The sequence below is a fragment of the Palaemon carinicauda genome, chromosome 34 (genome assembly GCF_036898095.1).
Source record: "Palaemon carinicauda isolate YSFRI2023 chromosome 34, ASM3689809v2, whole genome shotgun sequence".
Classification (NCBI taxonomy): domain Eukaryota; kingdom Metazoa; phylum Arthropoda; class Malacostraca; order Decapoda; family Palaemonidae; genus Palaemon; species Palaemon carinicauda.
The window spans coordinates 9,230,931-9,241,079 of record NC_090758.1 but is presented as its reverse complement, the minus strand read 5'-3'; positions in this window follow the sequence as shown (position 1 = coordinate 9,241,079).

Sequence of the window (10,149 nt, the reverse complement as noted above, 5' to 3'; positions counted from 1 at the left end):
TGGACTGGCGAGGTTGTTGAGGTGCTGGAGGTTTGTATGGTTTTGTTGTAAGAGCCCTTTGGAGAATCCTGGTTTGATTTTCTCCACCTCTTAGCTGCCTGTTCCACTTCCTTGGGCTCAAACAAACTCTTTCCCAGGAGGGAAGAGTGTCTGAGCTTGCAGACATCCACGGTTGGGACCTTCGAGTGGAACCTCTTGGTCACCGCATCACGTCGCTTCAGGATCGGGTTTGCCCACAAGTTCGTGACTTGGTGGGCCAGAAACTAAATGGTGCACGTTCCCGAAAGGAGGAAGGTCTCCAAGGCCTTCCTGGTGCTCTCCTTGGACAGATCCTTGGATCGCAGCAGGATGCTCAGAGACCCCAGCCAGACATCCAGCCACAAAGTGGCCTGCATGGCACACTTTGCGACCTTCTCCTGACTCAGGATCTCTGTTGCCAAAAATGTCACTTGCCGGCTGGAGTGTCTCTCAAGAGAGACTCCCCTGGTAAGCTCTTCCACAGAGTGGAGTGGAAGAGCTAAACAAGACTCCTCCATGATCTCAAAATACCTCCTCTGTTGGACACGAGGAGGTGAGAGGAGCTTGTTGCCAGCAGTGGAACGGCTGGAGGAGGCAAGCTCGGAGAGCTGGCCCTCAACCTTATCCCTGGCACTCTTCACCCCTTGGGACCAAGGCAAAGCCGCACTGGCCTTAGTGGGTTTCTGAGTAACAAAGAATCGGTCCAGGACCGTGTCCTTGCCCTCATGAGGGGCGATCTCAGGGTACTTGAACTCGTTGAGATGCCTCATCAGAGTCAAGACTTGCCAGAAGGCATGTTCTGACTCTTGTTGCGCTCCTCCTGGTGAACTGGCAGCAAAGTCTCCTGTCCCCAGATGCTCTACTTGAGGGGACACATGGACGTTCTTTTGGGGTCTCGCTGGCTCTGGTCGAATCCTGGAAGAATACTTCGGGATAGTCTTCGAGTCTTTCGGTTCCCTTTTAGGAGGGATGCAGGTCTCCAGCAACGAAGTCTGAGGGCTCTTCTCCGCCCCAACACGGGACGATTCTCCTACTCGCGGTGGAGTTTCTCCGATTGGTGCGGTGGGAGAAGGTCTCACCTCGGTAGATTCTCCTTAGGACGGAAAAGCTTCGTCCACAGGAGAAGGAGAGAACGTCGGTGGGGGGGGGGGGGGAGGAGCCTTCCTTACAGACTTCTTAGGAGCCAGTTTGACTCTGGGAGAAGTCACCTCGATCTCTACTCCTCTTCAGTGTAGTCGGAGCTGCCGTTGGTCTGAGGCCACAATCAGCAAAGGCAGGCTCAACAGCCTGGACGACAGCTCTGATAAGGGACCCAAACCATGGCTGCTTACTGACAGATGCAGTGTCAGAGACTCCCGCTGGAGGGAAGGGGATCGGTCGATCCTTCGGAGTAGATACCATAGGGCCTGCACGAAAAGAAAGGGAAGAAGATTGGTGCCTGGACCTTTCTGAAGACCTTCCCTCCTCCTGCGAGCGCGCTGTTCTGCGCTTGCGGGGGGGGACCGTGAAGAAGATGACCTGATTGCTCTCGCTCCAGAAGACTCGCTAGGAAGCTCGCGTTGCGAAACCCGGAGGGAATCGCGCTGGCGTTCACGCGTTGAAACAATCCCAGGTTCGCGTGGGGGCAAACGTTCGCGCATGTGTGTGTGCGCAGAGATGGAAGCGCGGGCGAGGGTTCACGGGTGCGCGTGGGCGCGCAGGCGAGTGCGAGTGTTGGCGACCTGGGAAATGACGGCGCATAGGCGAACGAAGGAGTGCAGGCGAGCAATAGCGCATAGGAGAGCGATGGTGCGCAGGGCGAGCAGGTGAGCGACTGCGCAAGGGCACGCAGGTGATCTTCTGCGAGCAGGCTCGTAGGCGCGTGGGCATGACGGAGAGTGATGGCGCGCAGGCGATGGGTCGCGCGGATGCGCCGGAGATCGCTGGCGTGCAGGTGCGCGATCTGGAGAAGATAGATGGGGCGCAGGATCAGTAGGCTTAGAAGCGCATGAAGGAAACTGCTCGTGGGCGCGTCGTGTCCCATCCACCTCTGGAAGTGCGCACAGTAGGAGCTGGAACCTATGGGCGCGAAGGTGACTGAGCGCGATGGCGCGTAGGCGAGGGTTGATGAGAGGGCGAGTTCCGAGGGCGCGCAGGTGAATGCTGGCGAGAAGGCGAAGAATGAAGTTTCCTTCCTACGCCCAGATCCGAAGATCGTGGGCACAGCGTGGGCGGGCGATGGCGTGTAGTTACGCGCTGGCGCGCAGGGGAAGTTTGCTGGCGAGCTGGAGATCATGGGCGTGTATCAGGATCAGGGCGCGCAGTTGTGCGCTGGTGAGGAGGAGATCGCTGACGCGCAGGAGAGCGCTTGCGAGCATGAGAGCGCTGACATGTCGACTCTGCCATAGGAGATCGCTGGCGCGTTGTTTCCGGCACAGGATGACACTCAGCAACAGCAGGAACGGGAGAAAGCTCGCGCGTAACTGCGCGCGAGCACGCAGGAGATCATGGGCGCACAGGTAAAACCTGGCACTTAAGGGACTTGCTCACATTGTGAGACAAGCCCTTTTGCCCCAGAGGGACCGGTGCCCATTGGATAACGGGGTGCAAGGGTGCCCACTGCGCATCAGCTGCCACGAACGGTGAAGGAGGGTCAGCAGGTCTGGCAGGCGTAGGAGATCGCGAACCATCTACAGAGAGGTCCAGAGATGCGGCTGCAACGGTCGACTCACGACAAGGAGGATCCTCTGCGGTGGACGGCGAGGGCGAGGAGCCGAAGAGGCGCCTCCTAACTCCCTTGTGGGGAGAAAGAAGACCTCTACGGCGAAGAGGAGGGCAAACCTTGCGACAGATACGTCCTCTGGGAGCAGGAACACCATCGTCGGTCCTCCGAAGAGGAGACTCTGTCAGTGAACTTCCCCGAGGGAGAGAATCACCTGCAGGAGAGACCGTTGGACTCAGCTCCTCCCTCGAAGGATGTTCGGAGGGGGGAACTGGGCCTTCAGCAACATCAGCACCCAAGGCAGGGGTTTGACCCGACCCGTCGGAAGCCTCTGTCACAACAACGTCGACGATAGACAGAGGGTCAACCTCCGCTATCACCGGCGACTGTTTGACAGCTGCACCCAACTGGAACAAGTCAAACAGGGCTTCCCTGGAGGGCGAACCCTTAAGCCCCATGGAAGCCCAAGGCTGCAACAAATCATCATTGTAAACAGAAACAGATAAATCCTCCCTCAGAGGAGGAGCTGCCTCGCTATGGGAGGCAACTACCTGTCCCAAAACCCGAGGTCGGTCAAGAAAAGAATGGCCTACCACTCGACGGCCACTCACGAGAGACCGATCGAGCGGGAGCTTCGGAGGAGGTTCGGGCAACGGAAGAAGTCCTTGGAATTTTCCTTCTTCAAGGAAACCCTTGAAGGAGAAACATCCCGCTTAGACTACTTCTTCCGTCGCCGGGAAAACCTCTCCCACTGGGAGGTAGACCACTCCCTGCACTCACTGCACACTTTATCCTTATCACACCGTTTACCTCTGCAGAACGGACACAAGGTGTGAGGGTTTGTCTCGACCGCCGACATATAAGTCCCACAAGGGTGGACGGGTAAACCAGGGCATTTCTGCATGATAAGGAGAGAGGCCAACTTCCAAACACACAAACTGAAAGAGAAAGCAAAAAAGATTAAGGGTGTCAATGCGAGGGTGAGAGCAGACACGTCTGACCATCACCCGAGCCAAAAGCGAAGTGAATCAGTTCACCGGTGTGTGAGGGGGGATGGGTAGCTAGCTACCCCTCCCCTACCCCCAGCTAACTAGCGAGGGGGTAGTTAACCCTCATTAAAAATCTAATGGCTCGTCATTTCAGCTACGCCGAAAGTAATACCCTATTTAAATAGCGTGGTTTATATTTTAGTTACGGAACAAAACTGGATAAGCACAATTATCCCAAAATACTAGCTCTTGGGGCTAGAGAGTGTAGCAAGCCATGTTCCACTAGCTAGAACATACAAACAATGAGATAATGTTAAAACCCTAGAAAAGTGAGCGAAAGCATGGCAAAAACCAACTGAACGAGTGATAAACCAGATAAGTAAAATGAAGCCAAAATACTACCGCACAGAACTAACACTCTTAGTGAGACATGCTCCCTTTTCCAGAACATAGGAACAATTAGAAAAATGTTAAAATGCGAGCAAAGCAAACTACTGCAGAGCAAAAACCAATTGAACTATGTGATAAATTAGATAAGTAATACTGTATAGCACCAAAATACCAGCCCACAGGGCTAACGGGCTTAGCAAAACATCGCTTGTCAGAACATAGGAACAATTAGGAAACGTTAAAACACGAGCGAAACGAGATACAGCACAGTGCAAAAACCAAGGAAATCATGTGACAAATTAGATAAATAACGTAAAATTATAGAAAACCACGGGACAGCCTTTCTAATAGGAAAAATCCACTTTCTTACAGTACATATTGGGCTTTCAACAAATTTGCCGTTCTACTGTTATGGACCCTCCATTCCTGACAGACACAGGAGGGAACCTGTGACTTTGGTTTGGCAAAAACAGGACAAAATGTGATTATTTAACACTTCCGAGATTTGTAAATGGTCACAGAACCTAACAAATCCACCTACACTACCTAGTAGTATCCAGGTCACAGACATAGAAGGGGGAAAATCGCCCAGACCCCCTTTTTCAGGTCAGAAGCCTAGCCAAGGCCAAGCCTTCCAGAACCCCCTTCCCAGGTCACAAACTATAAGTAAATCACAAATAAATCCTTACTTTATGATAAATCGCAAATAATTCCTTACCAGAATAGCATTCAGGACACTAACCTTTGAGGGATAACATAATGAGCTTATAAAAATTATACACTACACCATGAGTATCTTGATACTCACTGTAAAATTTGGCTATAGCACCAAAATAGCCATAACGGCAGCCATTACACTTTGTTACGATGGGCTCCATAATGCACACCCAACACGTAACACAGCTAGAAAGGAACAAAAAAAGAAAGAGCGGAAACGTCCGTTAACCATCCGAGCCGAAAGCAAAGTGAACTCAATCACAGGTGTTAAGTGGGGGGGGGGGAGCAAGCTGCACTCCCCTACACCCTCTAATAAGGGGTATGGGTAGTTAACCCTCGTTAAATTTTAATGGCTCGTCATTTTAGCTACGCCGAAAGTAATACCCCTATTAAATAGCGTGGTTTGTATTCCAGTTACGGAACAACTTTTGCTAAGAAAAGGGGTGCGTCACAAAACTGCCTACATCTTCAGCATACATATACTGTATATCCAAATATGGTGAACTTCATCATAAGGTAGGGGAAGGATGTTAACGCCCAGGAGGTATGAACTTGTAACCCAGCAACAAGAAGGAGGGCTTGTGAAAAAGAAGGAGGGCTTGTGCGCAAGAAGCATAAACTCGTAGTCGTGCAAGAAGCTATGCAAAAACGCACAAAAAAGCAGAAACATCAAATTCCGAAAATGTAAACAAAAGAAGGAAATAAATATTACATCGGAACAAGATCCTCGCATTTTTTTCAATTTATCGTGGATTCACCATGCGTTCCTGAAAATAATGCATAGAGAAGAAAAGGTCAGCTTTACCATTATTTATCAATTCGCCAGTAAATTTTCCCCACCCAAAACCCCGGTTCCCACTTTGTGATCACCATTTTCGTAGGATATATTAGGGTATATCTTCTTAACTATTTATTGGCAAAAGAAATAAAGGTTCTTTTTGAAGAAAATGGGAGTTTTATAATATATAACACAATTTTATTACGAGTAAAGTTTTCCCCGTGGAGTTCTATAATAACAACACAAATACTGACCTACGGGGCTAACACTCGTGGCGATACATGTTCCGTTTGCCAGAACTCTGGAATAATTAGATGTTAAATCACAAGTGAAGCAAGCTATGCCAGTGCAAAGATCACTTTAATAAAGTGAAAATTTAGATAAGTAATAATATCCCAAAATACTACCTCACGGGACGGGCTAACGTGCATAGCAAACCACGTACTGCTTCCTAGAACGTAGGACCAAGGAGATATCAAAACGTGAGCAACATAAGCTACAGACTGGCAAAACCAATTGAACCAAGTGGTAAACTAGAGAAGTGAAATAAAGCCAGAACACAAGCACACTATAACAGGTCTAACGAGTGTAGCGACACGTCCCCCTTGCTAGAACAAAGGAAAAATAAAATAAGGTAAAATCGTGAGTGAAGCAAGCTACGGCAGAACGAAAAACAAACTATTAAAGGTGGGGTTGTATGTATGATAGCGGCCATCTGCATGTATGATTACGGCTAAATTACAATACGGCAGTGTGAGGGGGATCGCTGAGGGGCGTTAGGTAAGTAGGTAAGGACACGGATTGTAGGTTAGGCTAGAGGGGAGAGTTGAGGTTAGTTGATGTCCATTTTTAATGCACAAGGTTGGAACTGGCCACTGACATCCAAATGTTCCTGAAGGTAATTTCATTCAATTTAGGTATGGAGATATTTGTAATATCATGAACACTGCTGGGAATAACTCCATAGAAAATAAAATTGAAAAAATTACGTTTTCTTTGCATCTGGAAGTCCTGGCAAACAAAAGTTCCAGTGGTTTAATTATTCCCCTACCATTACCAGGTTTTGATTGCATAACTTCTTTTTTTTTGTAATTGGTGGAAGTTTAAAAAGTTTAGAATACAATTTGACTGGTAGGTCTACAAGGTGTATTTTGAGGATGTTTTAAACATAACTGATGACGATACCTAGCGCAGAGCCATAGCTTTTCAATTATGGCAGTAAAACCAACAATATCTCAAAATCTTAAAAAAAAAATCGGCCAGAATTCACTATAAAAAAGTTGAAAACCACAAAATACATAGTTATTTCTACAATCCTTTATATTGCAGTTCTTTAATTTTTCCACAAACATTCATTAATCATCAGACCTGGACTTCCTCAGTAGGCTACATAGGATTAGGAACTACGAAATCCTGCCATTGTTAAATTCCTTCATACTTTGACTGCCAACTCAAAACTGGCAAAGCCTACCAACATTGTAAACTACATTTATATATATTTTCTTTTTGATAATCACTCTGATAATACTTTAATACACTCGAAATGCTATCTAAATAAACGGTACCAACCTTGGGGAAAATGTAGGGCAATTTAATCACTAGAAAATGTTAAAAGGGATTCCTGTTTTCTTCTCCTTCAACAACAACCATGAGTGTGATGACGAGTGACACTTCCAGCCTGGGCGGAAGAATACAGTTGGCAAGAATATTGGACCTCGGAAAAATAAACTTTTCCTTTACTAAATCATCATTTAATCGTATATTTCATTTAATTACTATGATATAAAGAGAGAATAAGAGATGATATGATAAATAACATACTTGAATCGAATGGTTTTACGATAAGAGGGAGTAAATACTATGAACTACTTTTATGACTTTTTACGACTTCTGGGAGGATTTTTATGCAAGCAAACGAAATTTGTGTAAAGGCTGCTCATATGCATATGCCCTCATATACTGTATATGCAGATCACATATATATATATATATATATATATATATATATATATATATATATATATATATATATACTTTTACCTGTCCAATAAAGGTTTAAATACGGCAAATAAGCATCAGTAACTATGTTTAACGGAAACAATAAATTTCTTATACCTTCTAAAATATGTCCTAGACGGACATTTTATGCCCTATTCACCAAAAAGAAAAAAAAAATAGAAAAAATCTCTCAACGTCAGGTAATATGACCAAAGAAACCTCTTCACCTCAAGTAATATCACCTGAGGCTTTACTATTAATAGAAACAATGCTGGAAAATATGACATTTTCCTCGAAAGTTAACTTATTTTTTTTTGTCATCATTTGCCCTAAAATAAAAGAGGGAAAAATATATATTAAAATGATAAAAAAGTAAAATGATGGTCAAATAGGTAAAATTATATAGTTTACCCATGGATGGAAAACAAATACTCCAAATACCCCAAGAGGAAAAACATTATTAATTAAATAATGATTAAGTGAAAGACCAATTACTTGATGAAACTCAAAGAAAATAAAAGAACATTTAAGGTTTAAGGAACCCTAACTAGATATGGCTCTTTGGAACAGAAGGATATTCGGGAGGCAACAATATAGGATCCAAACTCTTGGCCAGACTTCGAAGGATTCTGAAAACTTACGAACCTGAATTAGCTGATGAGGAAGATTAGCTTTGGTGGAAGAGAAATATTATTATTATTATTATTATTATTATTATTATTATTATTATTATTATTATTATTATTATTATTATTATTATTATTATTATTATTATTATTATTATTATTAATGTTGTTGTTGTTGTTATCATTTGCTAAGCTACAAACCTAGTTGGAAAAGCAGGATGCTATACGCCCAAGGGCTCCAACAGGGAAAATAGCTCAGTGAGGAAAGGAAATAGGAAAATGAATAAACTACTAAAGAAGTAATTAGACATTAAATAAAACTGTAGTAATAAAATACACCTTATATATAAACTATTATAAACGTAAAAAGAAACAAGAGGAAGAGAAATAGAATAGAATAGTGTGCCCGAGTGTACCCTCAAGAAAGAAAACTCTACCCTAAGACAGTGGATGACCATGGTACAAAGACTTACAGCCCTAGCCAAGACTAGAGAACAATGGTTTGATTTTGTAGTGTCCTTCTCCTAGAAGAGCTGGTTACCGTAGCTAAAGAGTCTCTTCTACCCTTACCGAGAGGAAAGTGGCCACTGAGCAGTTAAAGTGCAGTAGTTAACCCCTTGAGACAAGAATTGCTTGGTAATCTCAGTGTTGTCAGGTGTATGAGGAGAGAGGAGAATATGTAAAGAATAGGTGTATGTGTAGACAAAGGGAAAATGAATCGTAACCAGAGAAGGAGCCAATGTAGTATTGTCTGGCCAGTAATAATAATAATAATAATAATAATAATAATAATAATAATAATAATAATAATAATAGCTAGTATATTTGTTTTAGATGTGTTAAATTGTATTAAATCTGAAGCTTTTAAGAAGATAAAAAGGACTTTAGTTCAGTTTTCAATTAGAAAAATACAAAATATATTTTGGGTCACCAAATCTAATACAAGCATATAATTTCAGATCAGATACAGCTGCAGCAAGAAATAGAATACAAAAAAAGGGTAATAATAGCAGAAAATTCAAGGGAAAAAAAAGGGTAATGACAGACCAGCCATAAAATATAATACTGGACAATTTGTGCAACACTCGGCTATAAAATTCTTCCACAGAAAGAATCCTGAAAAACAGTAAGAAAAAGGAAGGTAAAAATGCAAAGCTATAATAAAAAACTTTTAAAGAATAGACCAGGAAGGAGAAAGGATAAGAAGGCGAGGCAAATAAATAAGAGAGGGGATAGGAGACATATTCTTTAGCTGAATATATATATATATATATATATATATATAAAAGGAAAATGGGAGTCACTTCCTGACAAATTCCTAGCACTGAACGCACCTCGTAAACACCGAAGTGAATTCTTGGAAATCCAATTGACACCTTTATCAAAAGTGTCACCCGAAGCTATAGCTATACACCAAGATATTCTCTCTCTCTCTCTCTCTCTCTCTCTCTCTCTCTCTCTCTCTTTATGAGTTTTTTCGAAATTTCAACAATATTTTCCAGCAATAGGGATAGTAGATAACAGGCCATTTCTATGCTTCATTAGAGTTTTATTATTATTATTATTATTATTATTATTATTATTATTATTATTATTATTATTATTATAAAATAGTTCTCATTAATAGGCCTACCATTATATTATTTGATTTGTATGAACTGGTTCTGTCGTATATTTAAAGAGAGAGAGAGAGAGAGAGAGAGAGAGAGAGAGAGAGAGAGAGAGAGAGAACGTTGAATAATGAATGATATTCGTATTTCTCTTTGTGAAAGATTTTTTCAATTCGATTCAAAGGATTTGCTAATGTAAAAGTGATTGATTTGAACATGAGATATAATTAATTGTAAGTTCTGTCTCTTAATGAAGTCATTTAATTAGAAAGATTTTTATTGTCATCTGAGAAGAGAAAGGAAGCCATCTCTCTCTCTCTCT